The following is an 18,595-nucleotide window of genomic DNA, read 5'->3' on the forward strand; positions in this document are numbered from 1 at the left end:
GTCACTGGAAGGCAAAAAGAGAACCTAAGATATCATTAAAGCAGCAATTGAAGGAAGTAGTTACTGCCCTAAGGCCGGGGAATAAAGGGAAGTGGTTGCACTTGGCAACCTAAAGGCCTGACGAAAGGCCCCTACTCAGCTGGAGCACAGACCTCTGAGAGGATCTGTGGTGTCTGAGCTCAAGGACGGGTGCTAAAGTCACTCCTGGTCTCCAAGTAACCTGGCAACTGGGCCTGATGCCTTTGAGGAGGGCAACAAGGGCTGGTTGTGTGAATGCTGGAGAAACTGCCACTAAATACTACTGTCAGTCTGGAAAGGGACTAGAGCCTCAGGAAACGCCGGAGGTGTTGACGGGGAGCCAACAGGAAGGGGCAAGTCCCTCCCTCCTCCAGCCTCAGTCTCCCTCCAGCACTGTGGCGACAGGGAGCCCAACTGGTAAAGCAGAAATGGGGTTTGAAGAGTCCCACACTCTCAACGAGGACATGAAAGGTGGACCTGGAGCTGAGGTAATAGCCTAACAACTAGGATGAGGGAGATACGTTAAAGGAGACCGGCAAACAGAGACAGTGGTGCATCCGTGAGGGTTGACATATTGTTCTCTATACTTCTGCATATATTCAAAACTTTTCTATATTATAAATACTATAATGAAAAAAAGGAGCTGGAAGGTTCACTTTGAAAAAAAACTTCTTTTAAACAGACTCACAGACATGAAGAGCAGAGTTGTTGCCAAGACAGAGGGGAGAGGGGAAGGCATGGATTGGGAGTTTGGGATTAGCAAATGCAAGCTATTATATATATATATAATTGAATCACTTTGCTGTACCCCAGAAACTGTGTGTACACAGTTTATACCACATTGTAAATCAATGATACTGCAGAAAAACAAAGAAGATTTAAACTGTTCGTATTATTATCATTTTATGGAAAATATAAAAATAACTTTAATGAATATTAAAACAAATTAAAGATCTACCTACAATTATGTTATCTCCCCCAAAACCCAAATTTTCTATTTTTTCAACAGCATTTTCAAGCAATTTCAGATAGCATTTTCAAGATGTGGTTTATTAAGAATCTCAAACCCCAGGGGTAACTGACCTCCTCAGTACACTGAGAGTTTTGTTTTAACCATTCTCACCTTTTCTCTATCTATAGTCAAATTTCTACTTTAAGACAGAGTAAGTTCTCAGTCTCTATCTCCATTTAAGGATATGTCCTAAAGATAGATAAATGATAGACAGACTGATTGATAACTTGATAGATAGATAGATAGGTGATAGATAGATATTCCTTTAACTTTTCTCCATATATCTTTTTTTTCCCTCTCATCATTCCTGCCCCCTTTTTGAATTTTCTCCAGTTAGTCCATGGACATACTGTAATCCACAGGGTTTAGTGGAATCACAAACAAAGGCTATAACTGGATATGACCAGTTAACCCAAATGGTGCTTTCTGTGTCTCCCAGTTCGAGGTGGGGCATTTTATTCTTTCCAGGGTCCAGGTTGCCTCTCAGGCCCAATGTGGAAGTGGTCATAACGCCATTAGATGGCAACTGGAAGAATATGAAGGATTCTATGCAGGCTCCTACCTGTTGAATTTGAACAGTTTAATGTTTCAGAAAGATTGCCCTTGCCAGAATGTAGAGAATGGATTAAAGAGGAGCAAGACTGGAGCCAAAGAGAAGAGTCAGGATTCTAAAACAGTGATCCAGGCAAAGTAGATGATAACTTGAATAAGATAATGGGAACAGATGGAAAGAACTGACGGGTCTGAGAATGTTAAGGAAATGGAATCAGCAGGACTTAAATATGAATGGGAAGTGTAGCAGTGAGGTAGAAAGAAAAGTCAAAAATGACATCCATACTCTCTGTTGGTGAAATCAAGTAAGTGGTGTTCTCATTCACTGAGAGAGAAAATTAGGGCAAAAGGTGGAGGAAGGAGATGTTGAGTTTATTTAGGGGAGACTTTATTTTATTATTTTTTACTTTATTAGTTTTTTTTATATTGTAGTGTTTTTTGCCATACATGGACATGAATCAACCATGGATTTACATGTGTTCCCCATCCCGATCCCCCCTCCCGCCTCCCTCTCCCCATCCCTCTGGGTCTTCGCAGTGCACCAGCCCTGAGCACTTGTCTCATGCATCCAACCTGGGCTGGTGATCTGTTTCACCCTTGATAGTATGCTTGTTTCAATGCTATTCTCTAACATCCCACCCTCGCCTTCTCCCAGAGTCTAAAAGTCTGCATATCTGTGTCTCTTTTTCTGTTTTGCATATAGGGTTATCATTACCATCTTTCTAAATTCCATATATATGCGTTAGTATACTGTATTGGTCTTTATCTTCTGGCTTACTTCACTCTCTATAATGGGCTCCAGTTTCATCCACCTCATTAGAACTGATTCAAATGAATTCTTTTTAATGGCTGAGTAATATTCCATGGTGTATATGTACCACAGCTTCATTATCCATTCATCTGCTGATGGGCATCTAGGCTCCTTCCATGTCCTGGCTATTATAAACAGTGCTGCGATGAACATTGGGGTGCACGTGTCTCTTTCAGATCTGGTTTCCTCATTGTGTATGCCCAGGAGTGGGATTGCTGGGTCATATGGCAGTTCTATTTCCAGTTTTTTAGGGAATCTCCACACTGTTCTCCATAGTGGCTGTACTAGTTTGCATTCCCACCAACAGTGTAAGAGGGTTCCCTTTTCTCCACACCCTCTCCAGCATTTATTGCTTATAGACTTTTGGATAGCAGCCATTCTGACTGGCGTGTAATGGTACCTCATTGTGGTTTTGATTTGCATTTCTCTGATAACGAGTGATGTTGAGCATCTTTTCATGTGTTTGTTAGCCATCTGTATGTCTTCTTTGGAGAAATGTCTGTTTAGATCTTTGGCCCATTTTTTGATTGGGTCGTTTATATTTCTGGAATTGAGCTTCAGGAGTTGCTTGTATATTTTTGAGATTAATTCTTTGTTTCTTCATTTGCTATTATTTTCTCCCATTCTGAAGGCTGTCTTTTCACCTTACTTATAGTTTCCTTTGTTGCGCAAAAGCTTTTAAGTTTCATTAGGTCCCATTTGTTTATTTTTGCTTTTATTTCCAATATTCTGGGAGGTGGGTCATAGAGGATCTTGCTGTGATTTATGTCAGAGAGTGTTTTGCCTATGTTCTCCTCTAGGAGTTTTATAGTTTCTGGTCTTACATTTAGATCTTTAATTCATTTTGAGTTTATTTTTGTGTATGGTGTTAGAAAGTGTTCTAGTTTCATTCTTTTACAAGTGGTTGACCAGTTTTCCCAGCACCACTTGTTAAAGAGGTTGTCTTTTTTCCATTGTATATTCTTGCCTCCTTTGTTGAAGATAAGGTGTCCGTAGGTATGTGGATTTATCTCTGGGCTTTCTATTCTGTTCCATTGATCTATATTTCTGTCTTTGTGCCAGTACCATACTGTCTTGATGACTGTGGCTTTGTAGTAGAGCCTAGATTCAATGTAAGCCCTATCAAGCTACCAACGATATTCTTCACAGAACTAGAACAAATAATTTCACAATTTGTATGGAAATACAAAAAACCTCGAATAGCCAAAGCAATCTTGGGAGAGACTTTAATGTAACAATTCTGGGGGATATCCAGGTAGAGGAATACAACAACAGTTGGGTATATAGTCAGAGAGCTCAGGTTCTGACAGATCTGGACTGCAGATAAAGATGGAGAGTCATTTTTTGCTTTTGTGATTATATGTGTTTGTGCTTAGTCATTCAGTTATGTCAGACTCCTTGCAACCCCATGGACTGTAGCCTGCCAGGTTCCTCTGTCCATGGGACTTCCCAGGCAAGAATGCTACAGTGGGTTGCCATTTCCTTCTCCAGGGGATCTCTCCATCCCAGTGATCAAACCCAGGTCTCCTGAATTGCAGGTGTATTCTTCAATATCTGAGCCACCAGGGAAGCCCTTTTGTGATTTTATTTGCTTTTAATTCCACAAATGTACATAAATATAATGATTTATAGGAAATTAAACAACATATATGAATTGAAATATCTCTTGAATACTCTCTCCATATCCCAGATACTTCCTTAAAGGTATCTATTATTGTTGTTTTCACATATATCCTTTCAGAATGCTTCCTCTGCCTTTATACACATATATGAACTTACAGAACTGTGTTTTGTTGTTTTTCAGTCATTCAGTCGTGTCTGACTCTTTGTGAACTGCAGTATGCCAGGCTTCCCTGTCCTTCACCATCTCTGAGAGTTTTCTCAAACTCATGTCCATTGAGTCGGTGATGCCATTCAACCATCTCATCCTCTATCATCTCCTTGTCTTCCTGCTTTCAATCTTTCCCAGCATCAGGTTCTTTTCCAATGAATTGGCTCTTTGCATCAGGTGGCCAAAGTATTGGAGCTTCAGCTTTAGCAACAGTCTTTCCAATAAACATTCAGGGTTGATTTCCTTTAGGATTGACAGGTTTGATCTCCATGTTGTCCAAGGGACTCTTAAGAATCTTCTCCAACACCACAATTTGAAAGCATCAATTCTTCGGCGCTCAGCCTTCTTTATAGTCCAGTTCACACCTGTACATGACTACTGGAAAAACCATAGTTTTGACTATACAAACCTTTGTTGGCAAAGTCATGTCTCTCCTTTTTAATATGCTGTCTATGTTTGTCATAACTTTTCTTCCAAGGAGCAAATGTCTTCTAATTTCATGGCTGCAGTCACCATCGGCAATGATTAGGCTGCCTTAGATCAGTGTCCCCAAGAATTAGACTCTAAGATGGTGACTTGCATGCAAGAGATTTAATGACAGGGAATGAATTGATAGAACAGGCCTGTAAGGGAGTGAGGGAGTGGGGTGGGCAGAGGAACAAGTGAACTATGATGCAAATCCAGCTGATGTCTCAGCCAATCTCATGGAGGCACTGCAGACACGCCTTCAGAGTCAACCTTTAAGGCAAAGGGACTGACCCACTGTACCTCTGCATTAATCAGTCACTGAGTGACAGCCACCCCTAAGGAGAGGATGTACTTTAGAAATCATGGCTCCTTTCCGCTAAGGGCAATTCCTTTATAGTGAAACTCCACTGTGATCCTTCCACAGCCAATGCTCCTAATGGCTGGAGAAATAAGTGTGTTGATCCTGAAGTGAGGACCCAGGAGGCCACACCACACAGTCCCCACTATACAGACTCTATGTATAGTCCCAAAACTTCCCTTTAAACCTAAGGGTATTTCCTGGTAATCTCTCCTTTTTAGTAGTTAGGTTAATTTCATTCTTTTCAATGGTTGCATAGTATTCCAAAGGATGATGGACCACAGTTTCTTTAATCTTTCTCTGTTGATGGGCATTCAAGTTGTTGTCAACTCTTTACTGTTAGAAACAATCCTACAGGTCAAATGGATTTCCAGTTTTGGATAGTGATGGAATAAGTCCCTCCCAAAGGATGCCCTTTCCCCTCTAGAAACAATGACAAAATCTGGATATAATACAAAATCTACTATGTGAAGCCACTGGAGAGGGAACAGAAGCAGAAAGACTATAGTGGGGAATGAATGCTTAGAGGAAAGAAGTGCTATCATGTCAGTTCCCCATTTCGGCAGCTTTTAGCCCAAGATTGATGCAGTCCATTGGGCATCTGGCAGCCTAGTGGTGAGAGCACTAATGGAAAAACCCACAGTCTTTCTGGCCTGCAGAATCAGAAAAGTGAAGCTGGGAAGCTGTTACTGAAGTGAGTATAGGAATCCTGGGAGGGAAGAGAAAGGAGCCTGAGAAAGGAACCCTATATCCTGTCTAGCCTCATCTCAGTCTGACCTCTGAACCAAGTACACATAGAAAAGAATAAAGCAGCTCGGCTACAGCAAATGATTTTAATCAAGACTAGAGCTGCTGCCCAAAGAAACATAATTTGCAGTCCAAGCCTAGTCAAGAAAATTGCCCGCTAAAGCAAAGGCAACAATACACACTAGAGAAAAGGAACAGAAACCAGAAACTTCATAACTTTACATTCATAATATGTGATACATTCACAAATAACTTGACATATAAAGAATCAAGAAAATGAAGCACATTCTCAAGAGAAAAGAGAGTGAACTACATCTGACCCTGAGATGAAGCAGATGTTGAAACTAACAGATAAGAATGTTAAAGCAGCTATTTTAACTCTTCTTGATAATATAAAAGCAAAATATGTTTCCAAAGCATGAAAACACAGGAAAACTAACAGAGATAGTTAAACAGTAAAAGAATGAAAATTCTAGAACTAAATAATAGCTGAAATTTTAAAATTATTGAATGAATTTAATAACCAAATGGAGATGCAGAAAAAGAATAAGTGAACTTGGAAATAATGATATTATCTATGTAGATGAACAAAGGAGAAAAAAGACTGAAAAAATGAACAAGGGGTCTCTCAAATAATAGCAAATGATTAACATACAGTAGTTTCAGAAGAAGAAGAGAGAATAAATAGGGCAGAAAATAATATTTGAATAATGGTCAAAAGTTTCCCAAATTTGTTGAAAAACAAAAACTTAACTTAGGCAGATTCAACATGCCTTGTCAACACCAATTAGGATAGACACAAACATATTAGCATTGAAATACATTACAGTTAAACTATTGAGCTATTTTCCTAATAAAGGACAAAACTGGAAAGCAGCAAAAGAAAGATGATGCATTACATATAAGAGATCAGAATCCAGTTAAGAAATGAATTTTCATTAGAAACCATGGAGGCCAGAAGAGAATGGGACATCATTACAGTGCTGTAAGAAAAAAAAAAGAAAACTATCAACACAGAATATCTTATCCAGCAAAAATATTCTTCAAAGATAATGACAAAATAAAAACTATTTCAGATAAAAGAAAACTAAGATCTGCTAGCAGATCTACACTGTGAGAATGCTAAGGGAAGTTCCTTAGCTGAAGGGAAAAGATTCTAGATAGAAATCTAGATCCTCAGAAAAGGGTGAAGAGCATCAGAAATGTTTTTTAAAAAGCTGGAGAAGTGAAAAAGATTATTTTTCTCTCAACTTAAAAAATAAATCTGTCAAATGCAAAAAGTATGACATTGACTTGTGGGATTTATAATATAGGTATATGTAATACATGTAACTAAGAAAAAGGACAGAGCAGAGGTGGATATGGCTCTATATATTTGCAAGTTTTCAATATTTTACACAAAATGTTATTATGTTACCATGTTAACTGTGAAAAGTTAAGAGTATATACTGTTGACTAGTGATTAATAGTCAACCACTAAGAAAAAAAATGCAAATAAGCACAACTAAAAAGCCAATAAGAAAATCTAAATAAATTTAAAATATTCAAATGATTTCTAAAGGCACTAAATGATGAAAAGCATAGATTAAAAAATTGAGGAGACAGGTAAAAAGCAAAAAATAACATTTGGTTGGCCTACCCAAACAGATCAATAATCCCATTAAATATTAGCAGATTAAACAATTTAATCAATAGAAAGAGATTGTCAGAAAGAACTTAAAAACTACCACACTTTAAATCTGAAGACATAAAGAAGCTCATAGTAAATGAATGGGAAAAATATACGTACTATGCAAATAGAAAGCCTAAGAAGACTGCAGTGGCTATGTGCATATGGGACAAAATGGATTCCAAAATGTGGGTTGAATTGTGTTTCCCAAGAAGATATGTTGAAGTCCTAACCACCCCTGGTGCCTCTGAATGTGATCTTATTTGGAAATAGGGTCTTTGCTGATATAATCAAGTTGAGATGAGGCCATAGTGGATTAGGGTGGATCCTAATCCAATTACTGGGCTTCCCTGGTGGTTCAGATGGTAAAGAATCTGCCTGTAATGCAGGAGACCTGGGTTCAATCCCTGGGTCAGGAAGATCCCCTGGAGAAGGGAATGGCATTTTTGGCTGGAGAATTCCATGGACAGAGGAACCTGGTGGGCTACAGTCCATGGGGTCACAAAGAGTCAGACACAACTGAGTGAATAACACTTTCACTTAATCCAATGACCAGTGTCCCTGTGAAAGTGAAAGTGAAAATCACTCAGTTGTGTCCAACTCTTTGTGACCCCATGGACTATACAGCCCATGGAATTCTCCAGGCCAGAATACTGGAGTCGGTAGCCTTTCCCTTCTCCAAGGGATCTTCCCAACCCAGGGATCAAACCCAGGTCTCCCACATTGCAGGCAGATTCTTTACCAGCTGAGCCACAAGGGAAGCCCAAGAATACTGGAGTGGGTAGCCTGTCTCTTCTCCCAGTGGATCTTCCAGACCCAGGAATCGAACTGAGGTCTTTTGCATTGCAGGTGGATTCTTTACCAACTGAGCTATCAGGGAAGTGTCCCTATAAGAAAAGGAAAATTTGGACATAGAGACATGAAAACAGCGTCAAAAAGACTGTAATGACAGAAGCAGAGACTGGATTGACAGATCTACAAGCCAAAGAATACCAAGCAGTGCAGACAACCATAAGAAACTGGAAGAGGAAAGGAAGATTTCGTGCTTGGTGCCTTCAGAGGGAGAATGGCCCTGCTGATAACCTTGATTTTGGACTTCTAGCATCCAGACTGAGCATATAATTTTTGTTGTTTTAAACCACCCAATTTGTGGTACTTTTAGTTAACCCCAGGAAACTGATACATAAGACAAAAGGCATTATTAAAAATAAAGTGGGCTGTTTCATTATAACAACAGGTCAATTCATGAGGAAGGTGTAAATGATCATAAATGTGTATGAAACTAAAAACAATCACAGAATACATGAGATAAGAATAGATAGAATTAAAAGGAAAAATTGAAAATTCCACAGCCTTAGATATTTTATCAATCCTCTTTCAGCAATTACTGGAACAACAGACCAAAAAATCAGCAAAGATATAGAAGATCTGAAAAATACACTACCAACCACATAAATATATAAAGGAAAGAAGAGTTGTTAGCCTTGGAACATTCTTTCCTGCTTTCTGCAATTTTCCTGGTGTCCTCAATTACAGTCTTGGTCTTTTTTCTGATATGCAACATATTTACTCTATTTCCCCCTCAAATTTGTGGTTGCAAATGTTTTTAATTTACTTTTTAAAAAATCTTATATCATTTATGTAGCATTTCTTTTTACTCTTTCTTCTTGGTCAACTATTTTAAAAGTTCTCTTTTCTTATCTTCCACCCATTTCTGCTTTTTGTTCTGTTTTAAATTTATACTTCCTCTTGTAGATTTCTGGTTTTCTTAAAATAATAGTGGCAAACATTTCCAAATGCTCTAAATATATTGTCTTTTAATCATTTACCACAACCCTATGAAGCAAGTACTATTATTACCATTGTATAGATGGGGGCATTGAGGCACAGGGAAGTTAAGTAACTTATTCCAGGTCACACAGCCAGTAAAAGATGGAGCCAGATTCTAACCAGGCAGTTGAATTCCAGCATCTGTGCTCTTAACTACTAAGCTATGAAGTCTGTCTCCCTAGATTGCCAAATTAAGTATTTACATTCCTATTTTATAATAACTTTCCTCGTATTTTCTCTTTATCTACTTCCTCATTGTCAAAGGGTTTGTTCATTCTATGACATATTATTATTCATAAATTACTTCTTCTTAACTCTTTTGTCATGGAAAAAATACTTACCACACCTCCTGTACTAGACTGAAAAATGGCCCTTCAAAAGATATCCATGTCCTAACTTCTAGAACTTGTGGAAATTATTTTATGTGGTAAACTCTTTGTAGATGTGATTAAAGATCTTCAGATGGGAAGGTTATCCTGTAGAGCCCTCCAGGCTCCTCTGTCCATGGGATTCTCCAGGCAAGAATACTGGAGTGGGTTCCCATGCCTGATCTTCCTGACCCAGGGATCGAACCCAAGTCTCCTGTACTGCAGGCAGTTTCTTTACTGTTTGCCACCAGGGAAGCCCTGGACCACTTGGGTGGGCCTGGAATGTAATCATATGTGTCCTTAAGAGAGAAGCAGAGGCAGATTTGATACACAGTGGAAAGAGAAAGCAATGTGAAGACAGCAGATGGAGATTTGGAGATGCAGGCCTCGAAGACGGGAGTGATGCGGTCACAAGTCACAGAATGCTAACAACCTCCAGAAGCTGGGAAAGCAGGGGAGAGTCTCCCCTAGAGCTTCTGAAGGAAGGAAAACCCTGCTGCCACCTTGATTTTCTAGTGATACTGATTTCAAGTTTATAGACTCTAGAATGTGAGAGGACATATTTCTACTCTTTTAAGTCTCCCAGTTCATTACGGCAGCCACAGGAAACACATCCTTTTCTCTCAGTTACACTGTTGAAATTTTTTTCTTGCTGCTTCTTTTAGGAAAAGAGAGAATTTTATCATATCATTTTTAAAAATAGTAAATATAGGCCCATTTTCATTAAATAGTTTCCTACCCAGTTTAGGAGTTTCTTGATAGAACACAGAGGACAGAGCATATGTGAACATGTTTCCAGAAATATAAAGTGTGGTTCAATACCTAAAGATGATCTTCAGAAACTGGTTTTTAATTTTCAATCTTTCCAAAGATCCAGGAAAGTCATAGGGGGACTTTTCTGCCTCTATTTAAGAGATATGAACCATCTCTAACACTGGCATGACCTCTCCATCCTGTTGGGTTGTTAACTCATTGAGGGCAGGAATTGATTCCCCAAACCCGCTGCTATCTGCCCCTGGCTATCTGGCCAGAAACTACACATGGAAGATGAAGAAAAAATGTGTATCAACAGCTGTGTTTTCCTTTTCCTTGCCTTTGTTGAGAGAGAGAGAGAGAAATCATGTTTAGGTCCATGCTCCGCACAGCTCTTAGCTCATAAGAACCCTTTATCAAAGCCCATTAAGATATATAAGGTGTTTGTTCACTATCATAATTAATATAATTATAATAATGTGACTTGTATTATGTTTAAAAGAGCAAGAACAAAAATATTAGATGCTGTGACTTGTATGCGCTTTGAACTTGCCAAATAGCTTTGAAGTCAGAGGAAGCAGTTTGATAATAACAAGATCAAGAATTAGAACATATTTTTGAACTTTCAGAATTGAAGGCAGTAGGGGTGGGATATAGAAGTTCAGGAAATGGATGATGGTGTAGAGAAAATGGTGTCATTTCAGAGTACAGCTGAATATATAGAGCTAACCCACTTTCCTCCTCATTTTAACAAACACTTGCTTGGCTGAATTCTACAGCTTCCAGCTCTGCTTCAGAATATCTTTGTTGATCTTTACAAGGACAATTAAGTGGCAGGAATGTGTAATATAGTGAAACACTGCCAAAACAAACAGCGCTCTTAAAACGTTACGTCGAAGTGGCCATTGTTGCTGGTGTTTCTGCAAGAATCAGAAACCACTTGCTAATAGCTTAATTCCATTTCTCTGCAGACAAGCCGATCCAATTGCAGAAGAGGGACCCTGTGGTCTGCTGGTTAGAGAAAAGTCCTGGAAGCCTGAGCGGGCCCACAGTTCACAGCATAGCTGAGCAACTGACTCACTCTGAAACCCAGGGTTGCATCGTTTAACCTCACGGGGCTTGTTGTCCATCCAGCTGGAAAATGTGGAAAGATGTGAGGCTGAACTGAAAATCATTTGTGGCCCCGCTGATTTGCTGGACCACAGGGCACAGTTTGAGACTGCTGGGCTGATTGAGCACCAGCCCCATGGGCTGTGACTGGTAAAGGTACAGCTTGCAAGAAGCAACAAGAGTTCATGCTGGTGAGAATCTCCTCTAAAGGAGAGAGATTCTGCCTCTCTGCAGAATCAGTGGGTGAGGATTTCTAGTCTCTGTCCCTGTCTGGTCTCCGTCAACAATCAGGTTTCCCTAAGTGGACCTTCAGTGGGTCTTAGTAGTGTCTAGATCCCCAGCTTGCCAGCACATGGTAACTGTGCTCGGGAGGGTAAGTACTCTGCAGTGCTCCTTGGACCTTGCTCCAAGGATTTGCAGAGTCTGTGGGGACTGAGGGTCAGATCAGATTTGCTGAACTAGAGAAGGACTTGAGGGAACAGAGGAGCAAGCCCTGGTTTCCAAACAGGAGTTAACATAAAACACATGTCTTTGAATGGAAAGAAAATTGATTGAAATTTGGTGAGTTAAGTTAAAAGGGAAAACAATTCGAGGAAGGGACTGTTTATCTCATAGGAAATTGACATTTGGTATTGCCTTTGGGTTTCTGAAAGGCAATAAAGTAACCCAGGAATGATGGCTTCCGATCTGGGAACTTAGAAAGTGTTGGTAGCGCAAGACTGGCCTTTGAAGGTGACACATCTGATAAAAGCTACAAAAGTCTTGATGGGTAATAGATGGTTTACTATAAGCCACAAGGGAATTTCCAAACTGCCTGGAAACCTGATAAATTTTGCTTGAATTGACTCTCATTCCGAAGGCTAATAATATTTGGTTTCTGTTTAAAACACCTTTTAGCTCAGCTAGCAGGTCAAAGGAGAATTATTTTGGGTAAATAAACCATTAGGATAGAAGCAGAAATAACAAGACAAACATGGCTGTTTACTCACTGTTCACAAATCCACATACAGCAGTTAATAGAGTTAAATATATATATCCCTGCAGCCCATCATGGATGAGAACTATCATCTCAGTAAGAGTGGCTGAAAAAACACTCAGAACCCACATGAAGTCTGTCCTCTGCCTTGTGATTCTGGACATGATTTCAGGGCCTGGCTCAACGTTTGAAGCCTTTGATGTCCTGTATAGGATGAGTCGTGTCCGACTATTTGCAACCCCAAGGACTGTATCCTGCCAGGCTCCTCTGTCCATGAAATTCTCCAGGCAAGAATACTGGAGTGGTAAGCCTTTCTCTTCTCCAGGAGATCTTCCCAACCCAGCGACTGAATCCAAGTCTCCTGCATTGCAGGCAGATTCTTTACTATCTGAGCCATCAGGGAAGTCCAATGGGATGAGTACTCGATTCTACCATTAACTCTCGAAGAATCAAGGGAGTGATACTTCTTTGAATATTTGAAAATTTTCATTTTTGGAATTTTTTTTAATACTCAAATCAAGTATACAATGATAAAATTTAAAAGAATGAGGAAAACAAAACCAAAAATGAAATACAAACAAAAACAAGCTTACCTGTATTTTAAAATCAATGACAGTCTTAAAGGAGAGGGGAAAATCAACTTAAACAATTTTTGAACACAGCATCTTTACTATATACCCTTAGAATGAAGATAATAAGAACCGTAAATAAATATGAATTCCAGTTAATTGAACTTTTTGCCACAGGTGAGTGGCTTGGTTAAGTATGAAACTACTCTTGGTATATGATAGGATTAAAATGTAAATATAATGAGGATAAAGGGACCAGATTTCTCATGGTCAGAGAAGGTTGGGCTAGATTAGAGTTGGAAGTATTAGTATGACCTCATGGTTTATTTTATACCTATATATTTACTGATACATATTTTACTTCTATATGTTTATAGATACATGTATATATACATTATCTATTACTTATGTCCACTGGGAAGGCCCAGAAGCAATGCCACCACAGTAGCAATGAATACACCTATTGTCTAGATTTTAGTTTCTAAATACCATACCATTCTTCACTAAAGCAGAGTCACTTGAAGAAATGGCTGATTTCATGACTGGGACATGATGAGTTCAAGATGAGTTCAATTTCAAGATGAGTCTGAAATGTCTTCTTGTATAATAAAATGTATAAGAAAATCTCAGAGAATAAGGCACAGAAGGAAGTCTGAAGGGGCCCTCTTTGCCAAATCGAGGGTAAATTGAGCATGAAAATACATGATATTTACAGATTACCTATTGGATAAAATAGAAATCCATAAATTCATACTGACATGAATTAATGAATAATTGGAGTAAATGAAGTAGAAGGGAAAACAAATCCCTATTGTAGATTGCCACAAAATAAATATAAGAGGAACAGAGTTTTAAAAATCATTTCACAAACAGCCTTACAAAAAGCAGTTCAGCAAGAATCATCAATAGATGATAAAACTGGTAAGTGAAAGTTTGAGAAGTTTGATAATGATATATCTACAGAGTCTCAAAATATCTTCTCATAAAATACTTATTAATGACAAAGGGAAATGGTAAATTTAATGAGAAGAACCTGCCAAATACCTCCTGAACCTTTGTAGTCCAACTTACCATTGCCAGTAACGACACAAATTGACATCATGCACCTACCGATGTGATTTGCTGAGAGGAACACAAGGTGACCTCCGCAGTACTCCTGCCAAAAACACATAATTTCCCTCTCATCATGAGCAAACACTGCAGACACCTGTGTCAGGGTTTCCTCTTCAGTATGCTTATATTTTTCCACGAATATTTCTAGCATTGCATTTATCACATGCGCTATAAATATTTGCATTGATGACACTCCTCCTAGACTGTGATTCTTAGGGTCAGGGACAGCTAATATTTCTCTTTGTATACCTCTAAGTATACTGCCTTTCACATATAACCCAATCATCACATATATTATGCATGCATGCTCAGTCGCTTCAGTTGTATCCAACACTTTGCGACCCCATGTACTGTAGCCCAACTGGCTTTTCTGTCCATGGGATTCTCCAGGCAAGAGTACTGGAGTGGGTTGCCATGCCCTCCTCCAGAGGGTCTTCCCAACCCAGGGATCGAACCTGTGTCTCCTGCATTGCAGGCGGATTCTTTACCACTGATAATACAATATATATAGTATAATATATAATATATATATTATACTCTATTCATGTTTTTTTCCATTTATTTTTATTAGTTGGAGGCTAATTACTTTACAATATTGTAGTGGTTTTTGCCATACATTGACATGAATCAGCCATGGATTTACATGTGTTCCCCATCCTGAACCCCCCTCCCTATACTCTATTCAAATACTTCTTTGCATGGCTTTCTCCCTTGCCTTAGTTAGGAAGTCCAGCTAATAATGGCTTATTATTAGTTGGAAAGGAACTTGATTACCCTATAGGAAATTAAGTCTGGACATGCACAGTTCCAAAGTTGAATTACCAGTTCAATGATGTTATAGCACAGAGTGACTGCACCACATGCATCTCTGATTTGACTGGTCTTTCCTTCAATTTCAAGATGGTTGCCACTGCTCCTCACATCATGGTCTTCTATAACAGGACCAAAAGAAGTAAGGAAGTAGGTGATTGGCTTGGAAGTAGGTGATTGGCTTGTGTCTTTCAGGAAGATAAGTCTTCCCTAAATCCTCATCCGACTTCCCTTTAAGTTCCATTCACATGTTTACTCCTAGACAAATTACCAATCATCCCCTCTGCCCAGATATATAGTTGTCTGAACAAAACTGGGATTCCATTAAGAAGAAAGAATGGGGGTCATCTCCTGAGTGGATAGCATGAGTGCCTGCCCTCCTCCCCTGGTTGGTTGGTTCAGTCACTAAGTTGTGTCCGATTCTTGAGACCCAATGAACTGTAGCCTGCCAGGCCCCTCTGTCCCTGGAATTCTCCAGGCAAGAGTACTGGAGTGGGTTGCCATTTCCTTCTCCAGGGGATCTTCCCTACCCAGGGATCAAACCCAGGTCTCTTGCTTTGCTGGCAGATTCTTTACCAACTGAGCTATGAGGGAAGCCCCTACTAGGCTGTAAATTCCTTGATGGCAGAAATTGATTCTTATTCATTTTTTTGCACCTCCAGCATCTGACAATGGATGCTCAATAAATATTTGTTGAATGAATCAAAATGCCCAAACATAGTATAATATAAAAAAAATAGCAAGCATGGACAATAACAACATTACATACTTGTACAGATTCTTATCATCTTGGACCCTGGTTTTTAATTCTCAATTCTGTCCAAGAGGGAAGAGAGGACTGAAGTTATAAAGGTTTTGGTATTTTAGGGTTGTTAATTTGGCAAAAGTAAGATAGAATGTGGGAAGTTTATAGGGAAAGAGGCTAATCTCTCCCTATAACAGATAGGGAGATGTTAAAGCATCTGTTGAGAACCTTTATATGTTAACATTTGGACAGCTGAAATTGCATATCATGGGAAATTTCTGCAAATGATTGCTCAACATTCTGTTCCCCCATCAAGATGTGAACAACCAGAAGAGACAAAGAAACCAACTCTTCTAATTATTAGGACCAAGGAAACCTTTCATAGAAGGCCTGTAATAGACATCCCCTCATACTTTGAATAGAATCAGGCCACAGGCCCATTCCTGAGGCAGTCACTAGAATGGGGAATGCAATTAGCGTGACCAGTTTAGGTTAACCATTCAGGATGGGGTGGATGCTGATGAGAAAATCTGCATGGCGACTAGGCCAGTTTAGGAGTTATTGCCACACAGTAGGTTCAAATGTGTTGAAAGCCTGAACTTGTTTTATTTATTGTGGCAAAAATAGTTATGAAAGTAAAATGGAAGAGATACTTTGAAGAGGGAACAGTCATTAATTTAATATGGGGGAGGGGAGAAGCAAGTGAAAGAAAGGAATCAAAGGGGTTTTGAGGTTGAATTTCTCCTCGAAATTGATCTACAGCAACAGCAGAGAGATGAGGAACCACTTACTATTTCCAGAAACTTGGAAACCATTCCCAGACTTAAAGTTCAGTTGTGGTTAACAATGAACAAACAAACAAAACCCAAAGTAAGTAATATAGGACTCAGAGCATTTTACTATGTGGCATGGCAGGGGTAAGGTCAACAACAAACATAGAAAATTCTTAATGCAGCTTATGATCATTTCATCTCCCAGAAAGTTGGAAACATGATAAGCAGCACCATTATCCTGCACCAATTTTGATCAGTCAAGAAAAGTTAGCTAAGAAGGAAAGGGAAACCAGGCAGAAAAGAGCAAACTCTTTAAACTCAGGGGAAAGCAGGGAAGGACAGCATGAGCTCAGTCCAACATGGACTTCAGTGTTAGCGGGGTGGATTCCCTGAGTTCAGAGAAAACATAGAAGGTAAGAGACTCCCATGAAGACAGTCGGACTACAATTCCACCCGACGCCGATGGTCCAGGACTGGGAGGGGTGGCCACCAAAAGTTACATGGTTGCCCGTGGTACTGTCTGATGACCCAGATTTTAAAAGAAAATTCATTAAAGATGGAAGGAGTCATCATCGCTTGGTGTATTAGAACCTTGGCTATGGAATTGGACAGAATTGAAGGGCAGGGGGAGAATCCTGGAGCCGACTCTTGGTAGCTGTGTGGCCTTAGCTGCCCTGTGCCTTTATTTCCTTATCTTTAAAACTGTGTATGAGAAGTCCTCCCTGAAAAAGGGGACCTTTCTACACTGTTGGTGGGAATGGGATTTGGTACATCCACTATGGAGAACAGTATAAAGGTTTCTTAAAAAACTAAAAATAGAGTTACCACATGATCCAGCAATCTCACTCTTGGGCATATATCTGGAGAAAACTCTAATTTGAAAAGATACATGCACCTCAGTGTTCACTGTAGCAATTTTTACCATAGCCAAGACGTGGGAAACCTAAATGTACATCAACAGAGAGATGGATAAAGAAGATTGAATATTATATATATGTGTGTGTGTGTGTGTGTGTGTGTAATGGAATATTACTTACCCATTAAAAAGAATGAAAAACTGCCATTTGCAGCACCATGGATGAAAATATTAAGTAGTGACATAAGTCAGATAGAGAAAGACAAATATCATATGATATCACTTATATGTGGAATCTAAAAAATGATACAAATGAGCTTGATATTATTCCCATGTCTGTCAAAGTAGGAAGACTAAGACTCACTGGCCTGAGAGAACTGTTTACAAAACAGGAACAGCCTCACAGACTGAGAAGACAAACTATGGTTACCAAAGGCGAAAGGGAGAAGGGAGTCATAAATTAGTAGGTTGGGATTTATATATACCTACCACTATATATAAAATAGGTAATCAATAAGTACCTACTGTATAGTACAGGAAATTCAATAATCTGCAATAACCTAAATAGGAAAAGAGTCTGGAAAAGAATAGATATATTTTTATGTATATCATAAAATATGATTTATTTACACTAAATCATATTGCTGTACAGCTGAAACTAACACAATATCATAAATCAAGTATACTGCAATATAAAATTTAAAAAAGAAGCCGCCCCCCACAGCGGGCTGTTGTAGGACAAAGAAGATAATAAACATGGAGCACATACATGACCGTAGTGCTGGACACAAGGTAAGTGCTCCATGCATTAATATATATATTTGCTGCTGTTGTAAAAACAACAAAAAAGTGGCTATTCCACCCTTTTTAATAAAAAGAGAGAAATTAAGAAAACCAGAAACATGCTCCATAATTCCATTTTCCAGATGAGTCTCTCTGGCAAGCCAGAGAATTCAGTCAAGGGAGAGAAACACCAAACAAAAACAGCCCCCAACAAGCTTGCCGCAGCTCTTCTTCCCACGTGGAACCCCTGCTAACAGTTTCTTATTACTTTCAGAAAAAAAAATCCCCCAAAAAGTTGTATGTCTAATTAAAGGCTAAACAGGATGCACACAAAAATTTAGAAGTTGGTCAAATAGGGCATGTGGCACAGTGAAAAACTGATGACAGAACCAGCAGAACATACACTTAACTCTCCTCCTCCTTTCTTCTTCCTCCCACCTTCC

This window comes from Muntiacus reevesi, chromosome 14, assembly GCF_963930625.1.
Source record: "Muntiacus reevesi chromosome 14, mMunRee1.1, whole genome shotgun sequence".
Taxonomy (NCBI): domain Eukaryota; kingdom Metazoa; phylum Chordata; class Mammalia; order Artiodactyla; family Cervidae; genus Muntiacus; species Muntiacus reevesi.